The sequence below is a fragment of the Balaenoptera borealis genome (genome assembly GCF_965194805.1).
Source record: "Balaenoptera borealis genome assembly, chromosome: 20".
NCBI lineage: Eukaryota > Metazoa > Chordata > Mammalia > Artiodactyla > Balaenopteridae > Balaenoptera > Balaenoptera borealis.
Genome location: NC_138879.1, coordinates 36,656,511 through 36,684,499, shown reverse-complemented (window position 1 = coordinate 36,684,499; position 27,989 = coordinate 36,656,511). Strand labels below are relative to the sequence as shown.

Genomic DNA, 27,989 nt, shown 5'->3' with positions numbered 1-27,989 from the left:
CCAGATAATAATGGCTTTACCCCTCAGGGACTTTTTTTTTTTCTTATGTAATAAAAAACCCGGACTTCCCTGATGGTGCAATGGTTAAGAATCCGCTTGCCAATGCAGGGGACACGGGTTCGATCCCTGGTGCGGGAAGATCCCACATGCCGCGGAGCAACTAAGCCCGTGCACCACAACTACAGAGCCTGAGCTCTAGAGCCCACGAGCCACAACTACTGAAGCCCACGTGTCCAGAGCCTGTGCTCCGCAACAAGAGAAGCCACCACAATGAGAAGCCTGTGCACCACAATGAAGAGTAGCCCCTGCTCGCCACAACTAGAGAAAGCCTATGTGCAGCAACGAAGACCCAATGCAGCCAGAAAAGATAATAATAATAAAATAAATAGAATAAATTAAAAAAAAAAAAAAACAAAGAAACCCAAAGGTGGTCAGTTCAGGGCTAGTGGAGCTGGAACTTCCCTGGCGGTCCAGTGTTTAGGACTCCGCACTTCCACTGCAGGGGGCATGGGGTTAATCCTTGGTCGGTGAACTAAGATCCCGAATGCTGCATGGCACAGCCAAAACAAGAAACAACAAAAAAACAAAGGGCTAGTGGAGCTGCTCAGTGATATCATCAGACCTTCCTCTTTCTTTCCACGCCACCATCCTCAGTCTGTTGCTTTTATCCTCATGGTTTCAAAATGCTACTGAACTGCTAAGGTACTGCATCTATGTTCTAGATTAGGAAGAAAAGAGAAGGGATATGAGGTCAAACTGAATCAGTCCCTATTAGGAAACTTTCTTTGAAGACCCCAGCAGGTACTTGGATTTATAACTTGTTGGTCAGAATTGGAATATATGGTCTCCTTACCTGCATGGGAGTCTATAGTAGAAGAAAGCAAAGGAGAAAGAAGTTACAAATACATTTCAGTAACCAATACACAGTATCTACAGCCGTATAAACAGCTAGGCATCTTTAGTTGATAGTTCATAAAAGTTACATCAGAAGAAATTAACTTGGCCACAATCTGTATGCCTCCCATTCATAAAGCAAAAATATTTTGAGCATCTTCTATGTACTATTACTTCATTGAGAATATAAAGATGAAAGTGATATATTGCTTCATTTGTCCTCTTTAGAACATACTTATGAAAGTTCCAAGTAGTAAATCCTAGGAGTCAGGAAACAAACAGGTGTGTTCAGCTTTGTGTTGCCTCTTCACAACAGTTTCAAATCCAAAAAAACAGGCACTGAATCACTCCACTGAGGTAAGTCACTCAGTCAAATATTCACTGTTCTCCTATGTAAATGGTTCTCTTTATGAAGAATTATCCTACATTAAATTCATATTCAGACAGCCTTGCCAAGCTAACTTCAGTAGCTAGGTAAGACCAGAATTATTTCCAATGTTTATGGTAACTTGCTTATGTTTACAGAATAGTTATGATAGTTTGTCTTATACTAAATGATAATAGAGAGCTATTTTGGGCATCTTACTTACAAAAAAAAGTTTAAAATCATAGTGATACCACCCTAAACCTGTGTCTTAATAGGTAAAGCATAAACATGTAGGACTCCTTAAAGAAAACTGTTGCATTAGGCTGCAAGCTCTCAGATATTCTAGATCAGGGATTGGTAAACTATGGACTATGGGCCAAATCTGAACTACTGCCCGTTGTAAATAAAGTTTTTTTGGAAAACAGCCATACCCATCTGTTTATATACTGTCTAAGTCTGCTTTGCAACTCTAATGGGCAGAGCTGAGTAGTTTTGTGGGGAACTGTATGGCCCTCAAAGCCTAAAATATTTACTCTCTGGCCCTTTGCAGAAAAAGTTTTATTTATCATTACTTAGCACATATTAGGAGCTCAATAAATGCTTCTTGATTTATTGAATGAATACACTCAAGCCTTTCCAGCTGGATATGAAAAATTAACAAATGAACAAATCTAAACACAAAGCATTTTATACTTCCCCAATTTATCTGGTATTTGCTTGCTGGACTGTAGTTTGCTATTGTTGACAGAAGACCACATGCTTTGCCAGGAGCATGTTAGTGCTTTAAGATTCCAGAATGCAAGTTGCTCTAAATCCAACTTTTCAAAGAGCTGGACTTTGGGCTAAATATGTCTCATCAACATGTTTTATTTGGCACACACAACGCTGCTGTTTGTTTTCAAAGCAGCATTAGCGGCCAACATTAAAAAATAGGGAGACTTCACTAATAATTCAAATTTCCTGCTTCTCTTGAAAATTTGAACGATCAGGCAATATGGGTACACATTTTGGTTACGGCCATAACCACCTGGGGCTGAGTAGCTGTTACCTCCTTAGATGGGGTAAGTGCCCTCCAATTCACCACAGTCCCCACTACTCCCTATAGCCTGACCCCAGGCTGCCTCCATCCAGGTACCTTATCTGCCTGGCATTTCTGTAGACATTTGCATCTAGAATCCTTACTCTAGAGGAGTATCATTTGCTACAAAGGCCCCTAAACTACAACACTAGCTATACATTTGCTTCGTTTCCTGGGCTTGAAAACAGACTGGTACATCTGAAGACAAAATAGGAAAGAACAACAATGCTATTAAGACCGTTACCTTCATTCCAACTAGAAGGCAAGTTCATTCTCCCACCCCCCCTTTCCTTTTTCAAGCAAGCCTGAGGACTCAGCCTGCTTTCCTTTCAGCTATTCAGCTCCCTCCACCCACTCCATCTCCTGGAGTTGTTTACCTCAAACCCTGGAGTTCAGTTTCCCCAGTTCCCTGCTTCCTCACTGCCCTTGAAAACAAACACCTTGGCCCTTTTTGTTTTTCAAGTTTTACTGCTAATCACTACAGGGAAACAGACAGGAAATAACAATAAGGAGGAAATGACAAAGTTTAAAAATCCCTTAGAGTTTTTACAGTCATGGTCCCTGATTCCCTGAATGAGATGGCACCTGGAAGTACCCTATTTTTATTCTCTCTGGTTGATTCTCATAGCTGATGGATTATGTATAAAAGAGCCTAAAGATTGTACAATATCCAAACGGTGCTGAAGAATCACCTGGATAGAACAGGAACCGTTAGGTGGCAGCACAGGGCATATCTTTTCCAGTCTTTCTACAACAGGCTGGCGGATGTGAGGCACCAAATTGTCTAGGAAGGGATAACTTAGCACCATCTCAGGGCAAGCATTTGGGCTGAGACCAGGCAGAGGAGAAGAGCCAAGAGGCTCCCTCCCGGTCACACTGTGCCCTCAAGTAGCCAGGTGCAGAATTCTTGTCTCCTTCTGTGCCTTTCCCTGATATGCTGATTAGAATCACAGACTTTAAGGGCTGATAAGAATCTTCCAGTCCAACACCTTGACTCTACGACAAGTAAACCGAGGCTTTGAGAGGTTTGACTTGAGTCCAGGTAGCTGTCTTTGCACTTTCAGTGGTGCCAGCTTATCCTTCTGACCTGTCCCTCTGGTTAAAAAGCATTTACTGAGGTCTGCTTAGAATAGTTAAAGACTAATTTTCCTAGTTTCGAAGGTGAAATGAAAAGGGGCATATATAAAATAGATAACTAATAAGGACTTACTGTATAGCACAGGGAACTCTACTCAATACTCTGTAATGGCCTATATGGGAAAAGAATCTAAAAAAGAGTGGATATATGTATATGTATGACTGATTCACTTTGCTCTATAGAACACTGCAAATCCACTGCACTCCAATAAAAATTTTTTAAAAAAGAAAAGGGGTGTCTTTGCCTGTAACAGAGCAGGACTTAGGAAACAGAGACTTACCGGACACAGGTAAACACTGCTTCTACCTACCTAAACCACTGGGGAGAAAATTCAGGGCCCCTATTCCAGAAGGGGAGTTACAGCTCTCAGCGCTCTGAGCAGGCTGGCGTGTGCTCCCTTTTAAGGGACCAGATAGTATAACTGTGGCTCTTATCGAGAGTGGCCTAGCTTGGCAGGGCTGGGCTATGTACACCCAAATAACTCACCAAGGCTTTCAAATTACATGAGTAAAACCGCTCATATCTCTAGAATTTAAACACAAATCCAAACTGCACTATAATAAAATCATGTCCTCAGGCTTCCATTGGTTTAGGGGACAGTCTAGTGATCAAAGGATAAGGCCTTATTGCAAGGTAGCATGTGCTTGAAGGGGTCAGGCCCCAGAAGAGGCATTTTCCCAGAACTATTACCAAGAGAAAGTGTTACTTGTTTATTTTGAAGCACCTTACTTGGTGTTATAGGGCCTTGCCACTCAAACTGTGGTCTTCCAACCAGCAACAACACCTGGAAGCTGGTTAAAAGTGGAGAATCTCCAGCCCAACCCATTCCTGCTAAATCAACATCTCCATTTTAGCAAGATCCCCTGTTGATTCCCATGCATGTTAAAGTGTGAGAAGTGCTGCTTTAGGACATCCTAGAAAAAAGGCCAAAACCAACAACAGACAACACCTTCCTCTCCCCAAATAGTCCCTACCTCACGGAGCTTATAGATTGTTTAACAGCTCAAGCCACATTTTTCATGAAAAATGTCATGCAAATGACCATTAAGAAATGTGTTATTGGGACTTCCCTGGTGGCACAGTGGTTAAGAATCCGCCTGCCAATGCAGGGGACACGGGTTCGATCCCTGGTCAGGGAAGATCCCACATGCAGTGGAGCAACTAAGCCCGTGCCACAACTACTGAGCCTGCGCTCTAGAGCCCACAAGCCACAACTACTGAGCCCGCACGCCACAACTACTGAAGCCCGTGCACCTAGAGCCCGTGCTCCGCAACGAGAGAAGCCACCGCAGTGAGAAGCCTGTGCACCGCAACGAAGAGTAGCTGCCACTTGCCGCAACTAGAGAAAGCCCGCGGGCAGCAATGAAGACACAACGCAGACAAAAATAAAAAGTAAAATTAAAAAAAAAAGAAATGTGTTATTAACGCCATGTGGGCTGCCCTAGGACACATATTTTGAGAGCGTGCAGAAGGATGATTACAGTTTAGAGGGGTCAGCCTGGGCAGTCTTCCCACGAGCGGTGAAATTTTGATAAGTATGTATGAATGGAGAGGAAAAGGCCTTTCTTTTGGACAGATCGGGGCAAATTGTAAACTCTAGGCAGTGGCCTATAGATGCTTTATTATCTTATGCCTGTCTCCGGACTCTCACTGGATCCTTCCAGCATGTCACAGGTTACTGTGGCTGCACACACATATAATCTCATCTCATGTTACGTATTTTGGTTTAATCAACGGTTTTCATGGGAATTCTTCAAATGTTCTCACCAATATGCAAACTTTCTTTCTTTTGGATTCAAAAAGGCAGGAGATCCTCACCCCTTTCTTGGGTAGTTGGCTGTGATTTCTAGCTCTTCTTTTATAACTGGGTAAAAGGAAATTCCTTACATGTGCACTCTCCCAAATTGCTAGAGCCTTTCTGACGTGGTGCAAATCTTCTCTGTAAAGCTCTTAATCAGATCTCATAAACGATTAGCCCAAATATGTTTACAGTTTCTAGGTAAAGTTAATCATCCTTGAAGGCCAGGAATTAACATGAAAATGGAGGACTTAGTGGTTCCCCTGTCTTTACCTCTAGATTTAGTTTGCAAAGCAAAAGTGATTGCACAGAAGATGAAATCCAGAGTTTCAGTGTTCATTTTCCAAATGAGCTGGTGTGAATGTAACCCTCTCCTCTTCACAGGCATGTGGGATAAACCAGAGTCGTTCCAGGGATGAAACAGTGGGGATGAAATGGAGGGTTATGAGAGCATCCCTGCTGGATGCCTGTGGGAAAGCATGCAAGGAGAACCTGCCCCCCTCGCCCTTTCCCCCACCCCAATCCCCAGCTTCCTGAAGTGGCACAAGTAAACTGGAGACTCCAGAAGAGAAATATGATCATGATGAGGAGCTAATACGCTTTAAATAATTCTTTAGAATAGTTCCACCGTAAGCTCAAGGACTCTTCCCCTTATCTGAGCCCTGGTACGGGTCACTGAAATCAGGATGGAGCCCTGAGTCTGTCTGGGTGGGCATCTACCCCTTGGCTTCAGGGCTGCAAGTTCCTCTGCCCAGCAACACTCTGGCAGGGAAGACCCAGATTGCCCAGGAGCGCTGACTGTTCATCTCTGTCAGAGCCTATCATCGAGGAACTTGTCACCAGCTGCCCAGTACACCCAGGGGAGAAAATGGCTCCTATAGTCACAGAGATAATTTGGGTTGATAGGAATAGCATCAGGGAAGAGAATGGCTTCGCCAAATCAATACTTGAGCTTTACAAATTAATGCCTTGGCTCTGACTCTCAGTTTGTATTCAGGAGGCCATTGCTCCCAGACAGAGACGCTAAATGGAACAGACATTTCGCTCCAAACAAACAACAGCAAATTCCCTTTTCTTAATGAGGAGTCAAATAGAGACTTGACATATTAAAGAAAATTCATTTAGAACATCCATTAACTGTGAATTTTATAATGTTCCTTGTGGTATGCTTCTAGAAAATAATGTGGATAAGCTGGAAAAGGAGAGCTGCCTGCCTGGCATGGATGCCTGGTTATAAGAATGAATCTTTCTACATCCATGTTCACAGCAGCATTATTCACAATAGCTAAAAAAGCGGGAAAAACCCAAATGTCCACCGATGGATAAATGATAAATAAAATATGGTATATACATATAATGGAATATTATTTAGCCTTAAAAAGGAAGGAAATTCTGATACAAGCTACAGCATAGATGAACCTTGAAGACATTATGCTAAGTGAAAAAGCCAATCACAAAAGCACAAATACTGCATGATTCCACTCATATGAAGTACCTAGAATAGTCTACCTCATAGACACAGAAAGCAGAAAGGTGGTTGCCAAGGGACATGAGGTGGGGGAAAGGGGAGTTATTGCTTAGTGGGTACAGAGTTTCAGCTTGGGAAGACAGATGGAGATAGATGGGGGTGATGGTTGCATAACAATGTGATTGTACTTATTGCTACTGAATTGTACACTTAAAAACTGTTAAAACGGTAAATTTATGTTATGTTTATTTTGTCACAATGGCGTGAAAAGATGAATCTTTCACCCATCAGCCAGAGGGCAAGCCCTTCATTTAAAGGGATCTCAACCTCATTGACTCCAAGGAGATTTCTTGGAAATGTTTAGTGGAGTACAAACAGTTTAACCCCTGATTGAGTTTACTTTTGTACATAAATCATAATCATAGGGGTTGACAAACTGATGACATGTCACTTAGCCCTGCAAAAAAACTTAAGATTGCAACACTGTGACAAGTTCTACCAGCTAAGTAGTCTTCCTATCTTGTAAATCAGGACTTTTCAAACTTGAATGTACCTGGGAATCACCAGGGCATCTTGTTTTCTTTTTGTTTGTTTTTTTAATATTTATTTATTTAATTATTTGGCTGCACTGGGTCTTAGTTGTGGCTTGCGGGATCTTCACGGCGGCTCACGGGCTTCTCTCCAGTTGTGGCGCTTGCGCTCTGGAGCTCACAGGCTTAGTAGTTGCCCCGTGGCACGTGGGATCTTAGTTCCCCAACCAGGGATCGAACCTGCGTCCCCTGCATTGGAAGGTGGATACTTAACCACTGGACCACCAGGCAAGTCCCCGGGGCATCTTGTTAATAATGCAGATTCTCATTCAGGTTTGGGGTGGTGCTTGAGATTCTATTTCTCTAACCAGCTCCCTGGTGATGCTGATTCCGCCCGACCGGGGACCTCATTTTAAGCAGCAAGAGTGTAGACCTCTCTTCAGTTAAGTTTCCTGTCCACACCTTGGAGGTAACAGTACCTTTATTAAAACCGAACACATCTCCAGATTTGACTGGAAGGAAAGTCTCTAGGTGATATGAATTATTTCTGGGATCCTCTCACTCTGTTTGCCAACAAAGGTCAGGACTCAGGGATCTATAACTCCTTTTTCTCTAGCCCAAGCATGGACAAATCATAAATAATTCCCTTATTCTTTAGGTATAGGCCAGATCAGCTGCAATTTCCAAAAGCATGCTTGTGGGAAGGAGGGAAGGAAGGAAGAGGGGGAGGAAGGGAGAAAGGGAGAAAAGGAGGGAGGGAGGAGGAAAAGAAGAAAAAGGAAGGGAAGAGGGGAAAGAGGGAGAGAGGAAGAGAAAGAGACAGGGAGAGAGAATGGGAAATAAGAAAAATGTCAAAAGCAAAAGACTTACTTTGAAGTCCTCTATAAGAATCCTTCAGTGGCTCTGTTGCTTTCAGGCTAAAAGTTCAGACTCCACAGAAGGGCTTCTAGGGGCCTAATAAAGTCCTTGCCGACATCTCCCAGCTCATCTCTTGCCATTCCCCTCCATGTAGTCTATGTTCAGCCATAATGAATTCTGTTCTTCCTTGCCTTTACAGTTGCTCTCCCCTTGACCTGCAACCTGACCTCCTCCTTGTATCACATGGCCCAAGTGTTGTCTCTTCTGGAAAAACTTCTCTAACCATGTCACCACCCTCACTTCCTACCCTCTGTGTTCAGTTGTCCTTCTCTGTCTTTAATTGCATACGGTGCTTACCTCTATCATAGCACTTCACAGTCTATTTGAATTGTATTCCCTTCTCTATATCCCCCTACCCACCTCTACTGGACTGACTATGAGCTCTTTGAGGGATGGGAAGATGTCTTTTGTCCCTAGCACAGCATCTAGAACATGTGAAGTGCTCAATGTTGGAAGAATGAGTAAATGCAAAAGAACTGTTAACATTGTATGACATTTTTTAAATTAGTTAATTAATTTATTTATTATTTTTGGCTGCATTGGGTCTTCATTGCTGTGCGCGGGCTTTCTCTAGTTGCATCGGGGCTACTCTTCGTTGCGGTGCGCAGGCTTATTGCAGTAGCTTCCCTTGTTGCGGAGCACGGGCTCTCCAGTTCCTCCCCACAATAACCCTTCCTTCAGACCGCTGCCAGAATGTCTTTCTAAAGCCCAAACCTAATATTGTCCTTCCTTTACTTAAAGTCCTTCAACAAATCCCTTTTATCTGTAAAATAAAGTCCAAAGCCCATAGCGAGATCTATGCATGAAGCTCTGGCAACTTACCTCTTACCCCACCTACCTTTTCAACCTCCTCTTCTGACACTCTCCCTACATACCTCAAGATCCCTCCATACCAAACTATTTCCCATTTCCTCACACACCATGCTGGCTCCTCCTTCAGGGACTTTCCAGATAATCTGGAATTTCAGCCTAGAAAACTCCTGTTATCTTCAAGATCAAATGTAACCTCCTTGGTAAAGACTTCACCTCCAAGCACTCAGTGCATGCTTCTGTTATGGTACCTCTCATGTTATAGTTATTTTTTTATATGCCTCCTCCCCTCCTGGACTGAGTCCCTGGAATGTAGGGACCACATCTCACTCTGTTTCGTACACTGGCCTTTGACACTGTACTTGGTGCATAGCAAGCCTGCCTTAAATGTTCAATGAGAGACTGACCGAATAACTGAATGAATAAATAACTGACTGTGATACGAGTCAGAATAAGAACGATAAGAAAGGTGCAAATAAACTGTTGCTGTTGGGTGTTCAAAGGACTGAGACTGTAATTGATTGCAATCTTTCAATGTAACCCTATATATTTGTTTATGTCTTAAAACAAGATTCACTTAAATCCAGCCATGGCCCACTCCTTCTCCAACTTTCACCCCCAGACGAAACTAGTTTTACATTCTGTCTCTGGTATAATAGTAGATCTTTAGATCATTTTAGCTTTGCATATAGTAATCTGGTTTCTTATAACTTACCTATTTGAAAATGGAGATTCCTTCTTTCTTCCAAGAAGGATTTAAGTGGCAGCCTCATAACTGATTATGTGTTCTTACAGTAGCTTCTTGTATAGAAAGTACCCAAAAAATGTTCATTGAATGAGGAAGTAAAGGATTGCTTAGGCCCCAGTGATACTCTTGAGTTGCTTGGCAAGTACTGAGACCTCTTGAGAAGTAGCTGGGTACTTAGCTGGAGCACTCTTCCTACCCTGCAGGTTTGATGTCATTTCTGTCTGTTTTCAACTCCTTTGGGTTATATATTGTTTCACACAGATCTTTTGAACTTAGTACACTGAAGTCCTGTGGCTCCTATAGTGCTAATCTGCTCCAGTGTGGTTAATGTCTAACCCCTAAACCGCTGGCTGAATGTCCATAAATCTGAAAGAATAACAAGCAGAGGCCAACAGATAGCTTGGGTTTATTTAGTGACAGGTGCTTTGTGGCTATCACCTCAGTCCTCTCAGGCACCTTATTCTCCTTTCCATAAAGAAAAAGGGGACCACAAAGCAGGAGAATCCAACTGGAGGGCAGTTCCCAAGGGGCCAAATCAAGGAGCAAAGTCTATTAACCTCCATGACTTAAGGGGCCTGTTGCGTAATGGGGCCCTGCACAGAATTCAGAATCCAGATCTCTGATTCCTAGGCCTGTGCTTGACTCACCAGGTAATAACGGGATATCTGTGTTTTCTGCAAGCTGAATTGTTCCCTCCGAGCAGAATCATTTTATGTATTTTCTTTTCCTTCTACAATATTATGGACAGTTATTGGTTGCTGCCCCTTCTCTCTTCCTAATAGGTCCCCAAATTTTTCTTCCTTCCTTCCCTCCTTCCTTCCTTTTTTTTTTTTTTTTTTTCCTTTTCTTTTCACACCCACGGGAAGGGGGAAGGGAGGACACAAAGCCTGAAGCACGGGCTTCCCTAGTGGCACAGTGGTTAAGAATCTGCCTGCCAATGCAGGAGACACGGGTTCGAGCCCTGGTCCCGGAAGATCCCACGTGCCGCGGAGCAACTAAGCCCGTGAGCCACAACTACTGAAGCCTGCGCGCCTAGAGCCCGTGCTCCCAACAAGAGAAGCCACCGCAGTGAGAAGCCCGCGCACCGCAACTAAGAGTAGCAACCAGAGAAAAGCCCGCGTGCAGCAACGAAGACCCAAAAGCAGCCAAAAATAAAACATAAATAAAATTAAAAAAAGAAAAAAAGCCTGGAGCACCCCCTGGGGCTATACCCTCCCACGCTGCCTCGAGGAAGGCCCTTGGGCCCATCCCATTCCTAAGCGGGCCCTCCCAACCCTCCGGCGGCCCCAGGGGCTCCTGAGACCCCCCCTCCGAGAGCCCCCACAGCCCAGCCTGAGCCCCACCACCGCGCTCACTACGACGGCGGAGGGCGCTCTGCTCGCAGCCGCCTGGACGCCCGCTGTCTCCCCGCGCCCGCAGCTCTTCGCCCCCTGTGCCCGGCCGCACTGAGGGTAGGGTCCACGAATTTCTGAGTCATGTGGGATGGGCCCCACTGGGTTTAAGCCCATCAGTGCATCCCATCACACTGAGCCCGGTCGTTGCTTTAAGGATGGCCTGTGACCTAGAATGGTCTCGTCAGAGTGGACCTCAGAGGTGTGCAGGGGATGCTGGGACTTGAGCTCTTCTCAGGCCAGTTGGTAAATGACGTATCCTATTTCCGCTGCAGCCATAGTGGAAAGGTTGAAGGCGCCCGGAGAGGGGAGGGGTTCCGTCATGCGGCAGCAAAAGAACGAATCCTGCCCAGGGGAAGCAGAGCCAAGCAATGGAGCACTGTTGTTTCGTTCCTGGATCAAATTGTGCCTGGATCCCCACTGAGCCAATAAATTTTCTTTGTTGCTTAAGCTTGTTTGAAGTTGTTTTATTTCACTTGGAACATTAAATTTCTAATTGATACACCCTAGTTACATTATAAACGGTGTGACAACAGAGAGGGTCCATCTTGATCACCCTTGGCACGTAGTAGACATTCAATAAACAAATTTTGAATGGACGCATTTCAGCTGGAAGGAACACCGTATTAACTCCCCTTTACTCATCTGACAGCTAAGGAACCTGGTGATCTGTAGGAAAGTAGTGATGTGGATCTAGACACCAGGATCTCAACCCAACACAAGGCTTTTTCTAACCACCAGGAAGTCTCCCAGTAAATGTTGGGGGCTTCGAGGAGGCCCCAAGATAGCAATCACCCCCTTTTCTCTGCAAGTTTTTGAACTAAATCAGAGGTAAGATAACAGTAAGCTAGATGAGGACCAAAAATGCCCTTTATAACTAATAAACCTGATATTTAGAGACTGTGGCTTATATTGTCAGGTACATGAGCTTCCCAATACTCAAACTCAGCATTAGACAGACCTGGCCACTCAGTGACACGTAGCTGGGCCAAAATGGGCCACCCCCTCCCACCCTGCAGGAGCAGTGTGGGCTCCCAAGAGAAAAGGAAGAGGAGATGTTTAAGAGGCACAGATTCTCCTTCGAAACTCAACAGTCCTATTAAACCACTCCTCCTTCCCAGGGAAGAATGAGGGGAGTGTTATGCTAATTGGGCTTCTTTCACCAGGAAGAAAACAGCAAGAGTGGAAAGACGATGTCTCTCTAGCACAAGTCAAGTGTGGTTTGGTCAGGTCAGTTGATTTCTGCTTTCTTTTCAATCAAAATGGGTTCTTTTTCAAAGTGATGAAATATATTTGCTGTCTAAAATATCATTCTCCATGGAATTACCTCACCCACCACAGTAGTATCAAGCTCCCAAAGGAGTTAAAGATCTTCATTTAAAATCATGCAAAGTTCAAAGGAAGAACCAAGAATTCATGATAAAAGTACACAATCGAGGGCACTAGATGGCAATCATCCTTGTGTTCGCACACCATGCCCATCAAAGGCGTTTCAAGAGCACTGAAATCTCACACACTTCCCACGCCGACTGTCAGTTTCTTTCTCGCTGATCTCAGAGCCACACGGTGCCTATTAGTCACCAGAGAGCAGAGCCAAAGTTTAACTCCTTGGTGGCGTAGGGGAAACGGCACTTCAAATTGGATTCCAGGAATCTAGGGAAATATTTGACAGGAAGCCTGTTACAGTGTTCCCAACTTGCCCAATGTCAAGGCTGGAGCTGGAAGCATTTTTCGAAACAAATGGTCAGTTTAGCAATATGACTGTCTGCACATGCTTTTCGTTTTATTCACCAGAGCACTTCTTCCTGCTCCAGGTTTTTTTGTTTGTTTCTTAAGGTAAACATTTACCATTCAGGCTTCAAGAGGCATTCCAAAAAACCCATTGTTTGTAAATTTGAAGTTTGGTGGACAAAAAAATTACCGCATCAACTGGACAACAATAATCCCCCAAATTAGCCAATAATACATGTAAAATTCAGCGGGTTTTACTGCAAGCGGTGGTGTTGGCTGTTTAATGTGACTGAGCACAGTTAGGGCCAGAATGCCCTGAACCCAGCATGGATCTCTTCTGGTCTGGCTGCTAAGACAAAGCTTTGATCTCATCCTGAGAAGCTCTCTGGCAGACTTCTTGCTGGAGGTCAGGAAGCAGGTTTCATTGGCCAGTCCTCGAGAGAACCCAAGCTAACAGTGGAAACCCAGATTGGAACAATATGTTCCCATCCTCTCTTCTCAAATGCAAAGCTGTTTTCTCATCTATTACCTGCCCCTATTTTTACCATGAGAAGCTCTCCAATGTCACTTTAGCTATCCATAATTGGCAGTGAGTTTTGCAACTAACAGCAGCCCAGAATCAATTTCAAGGAGTTACATAGAAACCATTTCCAAAAAAGCACATTTGGGGATTACTCACTGCTTGCCTTTCCTCAATCCTTTTCTTACCCCACACATCATCTGCTGGAAGAACCTGAAACTTGAACCATGTGCCTAAATGCCCAGTTCTGAGTGTGTGGTAGATCTTTGAGAAATTCTCTGATTGATGTGTACCTAAGGAAAGGAATGGGCAGTTCCATAAGGAGTTGCTGTGTAATTCATAACAAAGAGCTGACTCATAACTCCTTTCTAATTTCAGACCAAAGCCCTCAGGGAAAGATTTGGGTAAAAAACTTGGCCTCAGAGAAAAGCCACTGAAGTTGATTTGTTCCCCCGAAGAAAAGCAATAGAGAATTGCCAACTGTGATGGGCACATCTCAGTCTTTGCTGGTTTATCTTGCATCAGCCATACCAACGATGGCCCTCTGTGAAGCTGAACTTCCCACCCACCTCACCCAAGCCACGTGGCGACATAACCCAAGGCTTTGGTGAGTTTCTGAGCTTCTGCTCACACGTGGCGTGGAGGGAGCCAGCCCTCTCACCAATGCCCTCTAAATGACACTTCCAACACTGAAGACTGCGGGGCCTCCAATCACTTGAAAACCGGGAGGCGGATATTTATAGAGACATTCTGTCATCTGGGCAGCCTCGAGTGGATTTTTTTTTTTTTTCCTATCTTTCTTCAGCTCCTGATCTGGTGCGTTTGGGGCAAGAAAGCTTCCAAGGGCAGCAACCTCGGAGGAAGTGCTTGCTAATGCAAGAGGTGGGGCAAGGGGGCAGCCAGGGGGAGCCTGGAGCTGCTCAGGCTCCTGGAACCCTCAGCAGCTCAGGCCAAGACTTCCCCTCCTGATTGCACATCAAGCTTCTTTAAATCAGCCTCAGCCGAGCAGCTGTCACGGGGCCTGGTGTTTACAGCCGAGCCCGAGACAACAGAACCACGGAGATGCCGCCCCTGTTTCTATACTGACCCAGTGGTCAAGGAATCATCCCCTGGGCCCGAGGACAACCTTTGTTGTTTCCTCTCTGCAAAACACCAGAATGCCTTTGCCTCGAAGAGGTCGACTCTGTTGTCAGCTGTGGGAAAAAACAGCCAGAGTTGCTATTTACACCCTGAACTGCAAGCTGGGTAAAAATAGCACTAGCAGCTTGGTCCAGCTTCAAACCCCGCTGCAGAAAGAGATTATTTCTGGAAGAGAAGATTTTCCTCCCCACCCACAGATCTGAAAATGGTCACCTCCCTGGAGGAGAAGAGGAGAGACAACCCCACGCAAAGGTGAAATATACCCACTTCTCCACCCGCCCTGCCAAGGACAGTGCACCAAGAGCCAGACTAGAAATGCCCTCCCCTGACAGCCAGGTCAGGCCCCAGCACAGACCCGCAGGTGACCTAGTTCAAGGTACAGTGGGAATTAATTAACTTTGACTCCAGTGAGAGGAGGCGCTCTCTGAACCTAGAGGCTGCCATCATCCTGTTGACTGTTATTGCTGGTAGGCTACTTGTTTGCCTTTCCAAAAAAGGAAGAAAAAAGAATTGACCAAAAGAGTACATAAGATCCCAAAACAAGAGCCTAGATGATCTACTGCCTGAGGGCTTGGAAACTACCAAGCTTGGTCTGGTCCCACCTCTGTATTTGGGGTGCCCTGACTGCTGGGGGCTGAAACTCTTCCCTCATGTAAGTGCTGGAGTTTAGGACCTGGTGTTTGGGATCCCGGAATTTCTTTCAGGTTCAGGAAGTGGCCCATATGACAATCAGTGGAAGGAAAGTCACTTCTTTCTTTTCTATGAAAAGGTATTTTATAGATACATATAACTGTGTAGATTATGACGCCTTTGTAACTTTAAAGAGATATACACATGTGGATAGTTCCTAGGATACGTGAAAAACAGCAGAGAAAAATACCAGATCAATGGTGTCATTCAATTGTCCTATAATCTGAAAGTGCCCAGGCCACCCAGAGCTGAGCCCAATAGGTGCTTAATAAATATATTTAGGAAGGAAGGGGAAAAAAGTCTCCCACATCCTATCTGCATCTGAACCTCCTTCTTCAGAGATCCAGGAACCAAAATGAATCTTCTACTTTGAGGAAACATACCTAGGCATGCCTAACCAACTAAAGGAAAGGTGAGAAGATTATAACATATCACTCCCCCACTTCTCAGCACCTCCCAACAACACACATACAGACCTTTACCACCTTGAGCTCAGCATGAGTACTGGAGTAGCAACAGAGGGGAGACAGCTGGGTCAAGGCAGAAGAAGCAGAAAAGATAGCGATGTGCTTTGGGCACAAGAGCAGGAAGCCTGGCTTTTCCTCTGGCCTCAGACAGACCTAGTTTTTAGTACGATCTTTGTCACCTACTGTGTGACCAAGTCACTTTACCTTTCTGAATCTCACTTTTTTCCCCTTAGAAGAGGGGTAATAATCCCCCCCTGTGGGGGCTGGTACAGACTAAATGTAGCAACATACGCAGAACATGTGTTCTTTCAGTGCCTGGTACAGAGTAAGGGATACGCTGAACCCAGCATCCAGGAGCAGTTCTATTTTTCCTGTGGCATGCCATGACCAGATTTTGGAATCTCTCCTGCTTCCAGCTGCCAGAGGATGGCAAGTCTACCAAATGGCTGAAGTCTTAACTCCCTGAAGAAGGCATTACATCAACAGAAATTACTGAAAACTTTCTCCCATATTATCAGGCCCTTCTGCACCATGCCCTTCATCCTTCCCTTGCACCTTTCTGTAACGCCCACTTCCCCAAGCCTTATCAAGAAGCCAGAAATAGAATCTCCCTGCTCTGACGTCTCTGCCAATGGGAAGGTCTGGCCAGCCAAGGGCTGGGTCAGCACTGGCTTCTCAGTTGAGAGAGACCACAGAAATGTAGCTCCCGCACCTTTCCGAGACGCACTGACTGATGACATCGTGAGGGAAGCGTGGCTGCTCTGCTGGGTCGTAGCTATTTATTTGTTCTCAGGTCTCTGAGACGCCCCAAGGACCTGGGAAAGACAGCCGTATGTCCCTTTGATCAGGGCTGCTTCAGGTTTCTATTTCCAAAGTTGAGAAATCCAGACAGAAATCCAGGTCCTCTGGCCCAGGAACGAAAAGAGCTCAGGTCTCTCTCTCTCGCTGACCTCTGGCCAAGGATTGTAGGCCAAGGTGGCCAGGCTCGCCCCCTCCAGTCTAAGTCAGCTTCCTCCTGAGTCAGCTTTCTTCACCTCCCTATTAATAGCCACTGCTTTGGCTGGCTCCTTTCACAGTATGATTACAGTTTAATCATACATCTCAAATAAGGAAGCAGCAAACTTCCTGGAGCTGGGCTGCCGAGGGCTGGGAGAGCTCAGGCTCCATCCCAGAAGGCAGAGGCAGAGGCTTGTCTCCTGCAGAAGGATAGAGATCCAGGTGACTGGTCTCCGAGAAAAGACACTGCTTTGGGGTTTCTGTCTTGCTGAGCTACCTCTGGTTTAGGGCAGGAGACAATAATACAGGCTAACTTTCATTTTATTGGAGCTTTTATCCCCGCAGATATTCCTGGGCAGATATTCCTGGACTGAAAAAGTGTGGTTCTTATCCAATGATGCAGATCCTTCAGCTACCTTGGATGGAAGTCTGGGCCAAGTTAACATTAGTCCCTACCGAAGTCACCTTTTCTCTGACACTACAGTAGCAAGGTGTCCTACTTAGAGACACTCAGGTTGTCTGGATGGGACAGGGTGACGAGAGCAGATTGAACCCCAGCAAAAGAAAAATGCCCTCCTCCTACCCCTCCTCTGTCACTCCCCAGTAAAAGCAAACAGCTAAACAATCTTTAGTGTTAGATTCATACTGATGAGTAATGTATTTGGGTTACCCTGTAATTTGTTCCAGCATTCTTGTTCTTCATGGGTCCTGGATGGGAAGAACACACAAATTTAGGAGCCAGGCAACCTAAGTACAAATTCTGACTCAGTCTCTCAGCTGAGGGGCTTAGTAAATTTATTCTATTTTTCTGAACCTCCATCTTCTCATGTATATAAAAGAAATAATAATCTATCCTGAAATGGTTTTATACCAGTGAAGTGAGACAACTTTGGAAAATATGCTTAGTACAGTGCCTGGAATATAGTAGGTTGTCAATAAACAGTCTTAACTTTATTTCCAGAAAATAAAATGTGGGGCTCCCCTGGTGGCGCAGTGGTTGGGAATCCACCTGCCAACGCAGGGGACACGGGTTCAAGCCCTGGTCTGGGAAGATCCCACATGCCGCGGAGCAACTAGGCCCGTGCGCCACAACTACTGAGCCTGCGCTCTAGAGCCTGCGAGCCACAACTACTGAGCCCGCATGCCACAACTACTGAAGCCCACGTGCCTAGAGCCCGTGCTCCGCAACGAGAGGCCACTGCAATGAGAAGTCCGCGCACCGCAACGAAGAATAGCCCCTGCTCGGCACAACTAGAGAAAAGCCCGTGCACAGCAACGAAGACCCAATGCAGCCAAAAATAAGTAAATAAAATAAAATAAATTTTTTTTAAATTAAAAGAAAATAAAATGTGAGGGCAAATCAAGGTCATCCAAGCCCCTCACACTAGTGGGAAAAAAATGGCCATCATCTCTAAATGTGCAGACCCACGACGGGAACCTCTCTGATATGAAAGCCCATAAGAACAAGCAGAACTTTGTTTCCCTTCCTTAGATTCCTACCATTTAGAAGTCCCAAAGAGAGGCCCAGTCTCGACTGTGACGCATCTTGCTGAGGCCATAGTGAGGAGTCTCCTGACTCCATTTATCTTCTCTCATGACACTTATCAGAGGTCTCACAGTTGACAAGTAAAGGATGGCACTGGGAAGAACGGGTAGGCACAGCGTAGGGTCTGTATGCTCAGCTACATTTCAAGGTCCCCCCTTAAAAGAACCAGGTCAATCAGGCCTCATGGGCGAACCCTGCTCTCACGAAGGCCAAAGGAGAAACAAAACATCATGCCTGCCCCGTTTTTCAACCTGCTGAGAAATAATCTGACCCTCAAACACCTGCTTATAAGATGGCAAATAATGGTCCCCTTAACCCAGTACCAGCTGGCTTCCCTCAGCTACTACTTCCAGCCTAGGAGGGTGACAGACTTTGTTCTTGCAGCAGCTTGCTTCCTTCTCGCTTGCCAACAGCCGGCATGTATCTGATGGAAGCTGGCGGGAGCTCCTGGCAGCACAAAGTGGGGCAAGCCCCAGCATGACCTGCCCCCCGCTGGGCACCGAGTGGGGGCTGGTGTGGGGAGGAGAGACCAGCGCTGAGTTGACTTAGGCTCGTTTCCACAAAAGCAGCCCCCAGGGCTTCCCTGGTGGCGCAGTGGTTGAGAATCTGCCTGCCAATGCAGGGGACACGGGTTCGAGCCCTGGTCTGGGAGGATCCCACATGCCGCAGAGCAACTAGGCCCGTGAGCCACAACTGCTGAGCCTGCGCGTCTGGAGCCTGTGCCCCGCAACGGGAGGGGCCGCGACAGTGAAAGGCCCGCGCACCGCGATGAAGAGCGGTCCCCGCACCGCGATGAAGAGTGGCCCCCACTTGCCGCAACTAGAGAAAGCCCTCGCACGAACCAAAGACCCAACACAGTCAAAAAAATAAAATAAAATAAATAAATAAATAAAGTAACTATTAAAAAAAAAAAAAAAAAAGCAGCCCCCAATCCCCTGCACCTCAGTAGGCAAAGGGGTAGGACTTCCTCAGACACCTCTTGGGGAGTGGTCCTGACTTCCCCTTTCGACCTATCCTTGGTATTAACCTAACATGATTTTACTCATACGCAGATGTTGAGGGGAATGAACACACTGTAATTTATTTCCATGCCACAGAGACCACCCGTCTGAGGATCGGCCACCCAGACGCCATTCACTCCTTCGCTCCTGCAACAAATAGTTTTTGAACATTGCCCTCCCACCAGCCCCGTTCTGGGTTCTGAACACACATTGGTGAATTAAAAAACGATGGTCTTTGCCCTAGGGGGAGAATCAGACACAGAATGTGAACATTAGTAAGTATGTAATTCCAATTGTGAGAAATGGTGGTAAGAGAAGCGCTCGGATGCAGTAACAGAGAATGATAGTGGGGGGAGTTCCCAGGCGGTCCAGTGGTTAGGACTCCAGGCTTTCACTGCCAAGGGCCCAGGTTCAATCCCTGGTCAGGGAACTAAGATCCCACAAGCTGCTCAGCTCAGCAAAAAAAAAAAAAAAAGAGAGAATGATGGTGGGGGTGAGGGGTGTCTTATTTAGAGAAGAAGGTCAAGGGAGGCCACTCTGAGGAGGTGACATTTAAAAACTTGATGGGATTTCGGTGGCAATTGTCTATGAAGGTCCCCCCTCACTGCTCAGCTAATTCCCTTCTCTCCTAATGAAAGACTATAAGAAGAACAAAACGGTATCTCAGCCAGGGATGCAGTGAAGAATATCCTGGGAGAAGGAAGGGGACTACAAAAGAAGTAGATACTGTGGGCATATCTACTTCTCTTCCCTCTCCTGCACCCCAGCACCCATTTGTCCTCTGTCCAGGGCCTTCCTGGCACACATGTTTCCCTACAAACCCTTCCTTGTTCCTCTCACCTGGCAGGTTCTCATTACGGTGAGGACATTGCCCACCACCGGCACAGCCCAGAGAAGCCCAGGCTCACTGTCTTTGAAAACAGTTTTCTCCAAGGTCCCCATAGGATTCTGTCCTTGAATCTCCAGAAGCCAAATAGCTCTGACCTGCAGTAGATAAAACTCATCATTCCTGCTGGGCCAGCAGGCTAATTACAGAGTCTTCTTTCTCCAACTCTTTATCTCAGGATTGTTTTCCTGAATTAGTATCAGCTAGGTTGACATCAGTGCCATCTACCACCTACATTAAGGAGTTGGCCCTCTAGACCAGCAGTCCCCAACCTTTCTGGCACCAGGGACCGGTTTCGTAGAAGACAATTTTTTCACGGACGGAGCGGGGGCGATGGTTCAGGCAGTAATGCGAGCGACGGGGAGAGATGGGGATCGATGGGGAGCAGGTGAATCTTTGCTTGCTGGCACGCCACTCACCTCCTGCTGTGTGGCCTGGTTCCTAACAGGCTGCAGACCCTTACTGGTCTGCAGCCCGGGGGTTGGGGACCCCTGCTCTAGACTGTTGGGGAACCAGCCCAGATATCAGAGCCAGACAGACGTGGATTTGAATCCCAGCTCCCCACTTTTTTTTTTTTAATATATATATATTTTTATGTTTATTTTGTCTGCCCCAGGTCTTAGTTGCAGCACACGGGATATTCCTTGCAGCATGTGGGATCTTTTAGTTGCAGCATGTGGACTCTTAGTTGCAGCATGTGGGCTTCTTAGTTGCGGCATGCATGCGGGATCCAGTTCCCTGACCAGGGATCGAACCCAGGCCCCCTGCCTTGGGAGCACGGAGTCTTACCCACTGGACCAGGGAAGCCCCCCAGCTCCCCACTTTAACCAGCTCTGTGACCTTGGGCAAGTCAGGAGTCTTCTCTGGGCCTCAGGTTCCTTACATGCAAGACGAGGAGGGGGAAATTGCTTACTCTGCAGACTGGATGTAAGAATTAGCCAAGAGGGAGGCAAGGTGGATGAAATGTAGTAGTGCACTACAAATGGGAGCCTTTGTTATGATATCAGCTATAAAATAACCTCAGTAGAGTTTTGGCAATGCCTCTTTTAGGAAGGTGATCCATTGCTCTTTCAAGAATGGTGGCCAGGTCTCCATTTCACCAACCATTTGGCCACAGCAGCTCTTTAATATGAGTATTGCTGAGAACCAGGTGAAAGGAGGACACTTCAGGACACAGTAAAAGGCATGGATCCCAGAAGCTCGGATTGGAAGGAATCCTGAGAAAATTCTAGTCCAAGTTCTTGCTATCAGGCAGGACTGAATTTCAGTTTGAGACAGATGGAAGTCTTTTCCAGTACATAGTTGAGCAGGCATCACCACGCTGCCCCAGCCATACTGTTCTTGTGATCACACAGACTTTACTATTCACTCAGTCCTTCAATCATTAATTCAGAAAATATTTATGGAGCACTAACTATGTGCCGAGTACTATTCAAGGCACATGGATATGGAGGCAAGAAGACAAAGTCCTGTCCCTCATGGAGACCAGTTATATGTAGAGATTTTTAAAAGAGGGAGGGAGAAAGAGGAAGGAAGGAAGGAGGGAAGGGCAGGAGGGAGAAAGAGACAGAGAAAAAAAGAGAAGTGATATCAAGAAAATAAAACAAGGTAAGAGGATAGAGTGATGGGGGTGGGGGTAATGAGGTGCAGTGGTCAGAGACGCCCCTTTGAGGAGATGCCATCTGAGCAGAGACCTGGTGGGTGAGGAGGAGGCAGGCATAGGAGGATGGGAAGAGCTTCATGCTTCAAGGCACAGAATGATTGTCCATGTGGCTGTGGTAGTGCGACCACAGGTATGAGAGCAAGTAGGGCCTTGAAGGTTGAATTTTATTCTAACTGCAGGGTTTTAAGCAGAGGACCAGCAACATCTGATTTATGCTTTGATTTTATTTTTTGGGGGGGCTGTGTTGGGTCTTCGTTGCTGCAGGCGGGCTTTCTCTAGCTGCGGCGAGCGGGGGCTACTCTTCTTTGCGGTGCGTGGGCTTCTCGTTGCAGTGGCTTCTCTGTTGTGGAGCACAGGCTCTAGGTGCGCGGGCTTCAGTAGTTGTGGCACATGGGCTCAGTAGTTGTGGCGCACAGGCTTAGTCGCTCCGCGGCACGTGGGATCTTCCCAGACCAGGGCCCGAACCCGTATCCCTTGCATTTGCAGGCAGATTCTTAAGCACTGCGCCACCAGGGAAGTCCCTGATTTAAGCTTTGAAAAGATCCCTGTGGCTATTCTTGGAAATGTGCTATAAGGTGCATGAATGAAAGTAAGGAGACCAGTTAAGGAGGTCGTTGCCATGAGTCCAGGCAAGAGGAGATGGTAAAAACTGGCCAGATTTGAGATATCTTTTGAGGGTACAGCTAACAGGACTTAGCTATGGGTTAGATATGGGGGCTGGGTGTGTGGGGAGGGGGAATGGGGGGTTGATAGAGAGGAACCAAAGATGACTCCTAGATTTTGAACCTAATAAACTGGGAGAATAGTAGTACTGTTTAATGAGATGGGATTGTTTGGGAGAAATGACTAATTCCATGTCTTTCTCCTCTTCTAGACTATACATTCCATGAAGGCCGGGCCCCTAACTCTCTTGTTCACTGCTGTGTGCTCAGTGACTGGCACCATGTCTGGCCTGTAGAATAATAAAGGCAACCACATACCAATGTAGTCCATGCCCAGTGCTGTGCTTCATGCTTAATAGTCATTCTCATTTAATTCTCACAAGAGAAATGCGAGGAGATACTTGTTTGTATCCTCATTTTACAAACAAGGAGTTGGGTTCAGAGAGGTCACATGACAGCCTCAAGGTCTCATAGGTACTAAGTGGTAAAGTTTAATAGTGGTGTTTCTGGCTCCAAACTCTAGGCTCTTCACCAGTGTACCACACAGTCAAAGAGTCTGGGTGGGTATACGGATGGGTGGGTGGGTGGATGGATGGATCCAAGGATGGATGAACAGATGGATGGCTAGAAGGCAACACCACATGCTGAAAATCATTTATACTATAGTGTCTCTCTGAAAGTAAGAGATTCAAACTGGGAGGAGTAGATTCAGATCTACTCCTGAAAGGAAAAAAATAGAAGAGCCAAGCATAAATTCCCACTAAAGTTATTCCCAGGAACTCAGAGGAGATAGAATTCACTTGGTGGGGGGGGGGGGGCGGGGGGCGGGGGAGACATAGAAAGTTCTAGAAAGCTTTGTTAAATTTAAAATAAAAACTTAGATATTTGAAGATATTATCTTTTCAGGGAGCATTTCCTAGTACCTAGTACTTTTTTCAGTGATCTGGGATTACTTTAAGAGCATTAGGATCACATGAAATATTTTTGATATTTGAAAAATATCTTCTGAGAACAAAGGCAGAAAATCTTGCTATGAGTCAGGCAGCCCAGAACCTGGAGCTACTCAGGAGTGTCACTTATTACTTCCGTGGCTCAACAAGTACATCAAATCTTAGTTGTGGCCCATTAGGAACAGTTTCACAATGTTTTTTCAGTAGGTGCTCTATTAGATTACAACCTTCTCAGGGAGAGTAGCCTGCACTTAGCTGACGTTGACAGTGACCCAGGTCAGGAACCCGGGACCCAGCCTAGATTCCTCCCCTTCTCATACTAAAATGATGTATACAGAAAACTTGTTGAGCACTTACTGTGCCAGACACTGTTCTCGACGCATGGATCTCATCTAATGTTAGCCACAACCCTTTGCTGTAAGTACTATTGTGTCCTCATGTTATAGATGAGAAGACCGAGGCAGATGGGTTTAAGTATTAATACCTTGGCCGAGTCACATTGCTATGAAGTGTATGCAACCAGTGCAGTCTGGAGCCACATGCAGTTAACCACTACATTACCTCATGGTGAAACAGTCCTCAACTCCAGGGATTCTGTCTTCTTAATCATACTCCCGTTGTCTCCTCCTCCCTGTCCCCAGGGGCACTGCCCCAGGTTAGGCATTTTATCTTTTCTCATCTTCGAAATTGCCCCATCGTCCTAAATTATCTCCCTGCCCCCATGCCTCCTTCCATAAATGACCAAGTTGGAATTTGATACCCATCCTTTTTTTTTTTTTTTTTTGGCCACACCATTTGACTTGCTGGATCTTAGTTCCCCAACCAGGGATTGAACCTGGGCCCACGGTAGTGAAAGTGCAGAGTCCTAACCACTAGACCACCAGGGAATTCCCTTGATGCCCATCTGACTATGTCATGCTTCTGCTCAAAATCCTTTAATGGTTTCCTGTTGCCTGTGAGTTAAAGGCCCTTATAAGGCCCTTCACAGACCTGGTCCTGACCTCCTTGTGCAGCCTCATCTTCCTCTCCTGCTGTTTCCCTTGAACCCTGTGTTCCAGGCACACCAAACACCTGCTCTCAGGTATGAATACTATGCTTCCTTTTCCCCTCTGTGCAATACCCCACCCCATATGCACGAGCACCTGTGCACACATGTGTGCAGGCACACACACAAATACACACTTTGTCTATTGGGTGATTTCTCTTTATTCTTTGAGACTCAGCTGCTTTTCCTCACTCTCACAATCAGATGTAGGCTCCTCTTCCTTCTCTTTGGCATTGTGCCTTCATAGCTCTGATAAAAAATACATCATTTTTTACTGTAATTGTCTCTTTACAAACTGTTTCTCTTTAAGATTGTAAGGTCCATGAGGGCGGGAACCATAGTTATCTTGTTACTATTGTATGCCCAGCATCTGTACATGTTCATAAATCTTTGTTAAATGAATAAATGAATGACTTGTTGAAATTGATTTTCGAAGTAGAATTCAAAATCTGGGAAATTTTGGTCCTCACATTTTCCCATTGTTAGACTTATCTACCTGTGGATTTTTGCTGCAATGGGGCTCTATTTGAGATAGAATTTAGCAGTTGTTAAGAATGAAGACTCACATCACCTGGTTTTAACATTTTTAAAAAATATTTATTTATTTTGGCTGCACCGGGTCTTAACTGCAGCATGCCTGCAGGATCTAGTTCCCCGACCAGCGATTGAACCCGGGCCCCCTGCATTGGGAGTGCAGAGTCTTACCCACTGGACCACCAGGGAAGTCCCTCACATTACCTGGTTTTAACTTGGCTCTACCATCTGCTATGGGCCCTTAGGTAAAAGTCACTCTCTCACTAAGCCTCAGTAAAACTGAGTTAATAATATCAGTAGGACCTATCATAGGGCTAATGAGAGGGCTAATAAAAAAAAGAACATGGGAATTCCCTGTCGGTCCAGTGGTTAGGACTCAGCGCTCTCACTGCCTGGGCCCCAGGTTCGATCCCTAGTCGGGGAAGTAAAATCCCATAAGCCGTGTGGCGTAGCCAAAAAAATAAAAGACCAGGGCTTCCCTGGTGGCGCAGTGGTCGAGAATCTGCCTGCCAATGCAGGGGATGCGGGTTCGAGCCCTGGTCTGGGAGGATCCCGCGTGCCGCGGAGCGGCTAGGCCCGTGAGCCACAATTGCTGAGCCTGAGCGTCTGGAGCCTGTGCTCCGCGGCGGGAGAGGCCGCGATAGTGAGAGGCCCGCGCACCGCGATGGAGAGTGGCCCCCGCTTGCCACAACTAGAGAAAGCCCTCGCACAGAAACGAAGACCCGGCACAGCCATAAATAAATAATAAATTGCCATATCTTTAAAAAAATAAAATAAAATAAAATAAAATAAAATAAAATAAAAGACCATGTGGAGCGTTTGGTGGCTGGCACAGAGCAAGTGCTCAATACATATGAGCTATTATTAGTAGCTATTTTCCTGACAGCTTCGCTTGACCCCATTGTGTCACCATCACTTTTTGAACCAAATGTCTAGAGTCTGGTTCTCAAACATGAACGCTCAGTTTCAGCATGCTCTCCATTTGCCAAAGTATTGGGTCACCCCGGATACAGGGCCTTGGGGAGTATGGTGGCAGATGATGGCTGAAGCCAGGAGTAGCCTTCAGCTTGTAAGTCATGATTTATTACCTAGAAACCAAAAATAAGCCTTGCCAACCAGTCAGCAGATTACCTGAATTCTTCAAAATTCCCACCCCTCTGCCCCCTTGTTGTCCCTTGCATTTGGTAAAAGAGAGGTGATGGGTGTAAGCAGCTTTGGATACAAGCAGCAATTTCTCCTTGGAGGAAAGGAAGTGGGACATAGACTGTCAGGGTAGGGTGTGGGGTGTTTTGTTCCTTTTGTTGGCTGCACAGAGGTGTACAAAGCAACCATGGATAAACAAAGCCCCCGGTGTGTGTCCCAAATACAGCTGGAAGGAATGCCTTCCTTTCGATTCTCATGCATAAGGAGAGGGTTATAGTCTCTATTTCAGACCTGAGTTTTCTGGATCTCGATTCAAACAGCCTCTTTCAGAGGTCATAATAGTCTCAATGGAGCCTGGAACTAAATGGCCGAGATATAAATTGCAAGATTATCCTGAAAATGTGTGTGCCAATGAAGTGAATGAGGAGTGACAAGGAAAAGAACAAGATGAGTCCTCAAAAAAATTCAAAGACTCTTCATGTCAAATCACTTTCTAAAGAACTAAAAAATAACATAATTTTGGGTCAAGGGTGAGGTCTTCCTTTGAATGTGTAATCTTTTATAATCGTTTTCCATGTGGCTATTTTAACAATGCCATTGTCCCACCCATCTTTCTGTGAGAGCTGGCATTTCTGGTTTAAAGGAGACTAAGGTGGAAAACAGGAGTTAACAAAAAGTGGTGGGTTTTATAATATATGCTGAGAGCAGAAGTGAATTTTTCCAAATGGATTAATCAGAAAATTTGGCCAAAGGTATGTGTCCTACCTAGATGGGTAACAAAAAGGAACCATACTGGAAGGGTTATGAGACCCCACACCTCGGTCCCTCTTCCCAACACCTGCTCCTCACACCTTCATTTTTTCATTCTTATCTTTCTGTTTTCTTATGAAGCAAAATATATTTTTGCTTATTATGTAAATTTACTCTTAAATTTCCTCTTGGCTTTATTTGGTCAGATAGGATTTTCTGCACATTTATCCCAAAGGAGAAATGTGTCAGTAAAAATCAGATAGAAAAAAAAAATGAGTATCCACATCTATCAGAATGACTAAACTGAAAAATAAACAGACAGACAATTCTGAGTACTGACACAGATGTGGAGCAACCAGATCTCTCACGCACTGCTGGCGGGAATGCAAAATGGCACAGCCCCTTTGGAAAAAGTTTGATGGTTTCTTCTAAATTTAAACATCCACTTGCCATATGACCTAACAATCTTACATCTAAGCATTTACCCAAGAAAAGTGAAAATATATACAAAATACATAACAAAACCGGTCCACAGATGTTAAAAGCAGCTTTTTCATAACAGCCAGAAACGGGAAAAAACACAAATGTTCATCAACTGGTGAAAATACTGTAGTATATCCATAGAATGAAATACTACTAAGCAATAAAAAGGAATGACTTACAGATACATGCAATAACATGGATGAACCTCTAAAGTATTATGTTAAAGCATTAGGAAAGAAGCCAGATTCAGAAGGCTACTTATTACATGGCCTTCTGGAAAAGGCAAAACTATAGGAACAGAAAACAGATCAGTGATTGTCAGGGGCTGGGGATGGGAGAAGTAGGTTCATTAGAAGAGGGACATGAAGGAACTTTTTGAGGTGATGGAAACATTCTCTATATTGATTGTGGTGATGATTAGTTACATGACTGTACACATTTGTCAAAACTCATAGAACTGTATACCTAACAAAGTAAATTTTGCTGTCTGTAAATTACATCTGATTTGAAAAAATATTTGTATTTCTTTAGCTTTTGAGTTTCGAGTTTCAAAATCCTAGGTCATCAAGGGTAAGAAAAAAGGACTTTAGGCAAGAAAAAGGTATGTGGGAGAAAACACCATAAATGAAAGCAAGATTTCCT

The 27,989-nt window shown here is 45.4% G+C and overlaps 1 protein-coding gene and 1 long non-coding RNA gene across 5 annotated transcripts in view; one reads left to right on the top strand and one right to left on the bottom strand.

Annotated features, from left to right (window-relative positions):
- YPEL2 (yippee like 2) overlaps positions 1-27,989 on the bottom strand; it is a 188,773-nt gene that overhangs the window by 88,188 nt on the left and 72,596 nt on the right. The window lies entirely within an intron of this gene.
- LOC309618200 lies at positions 42-18,032 on the top strand. Of its 2 annotated transcripts, none has more exons than XR_014238350.1 (2): positions 42-14,783; positions 17,646-18,032. It is a non-coding gene; the product is annotated as an uncharacterized lncRNA (long non-coding RNA). The 2 variants fall into 2 exon arrangements; XR_014238351.1 differs by having other exon boundaries at positions 15,561-18,032.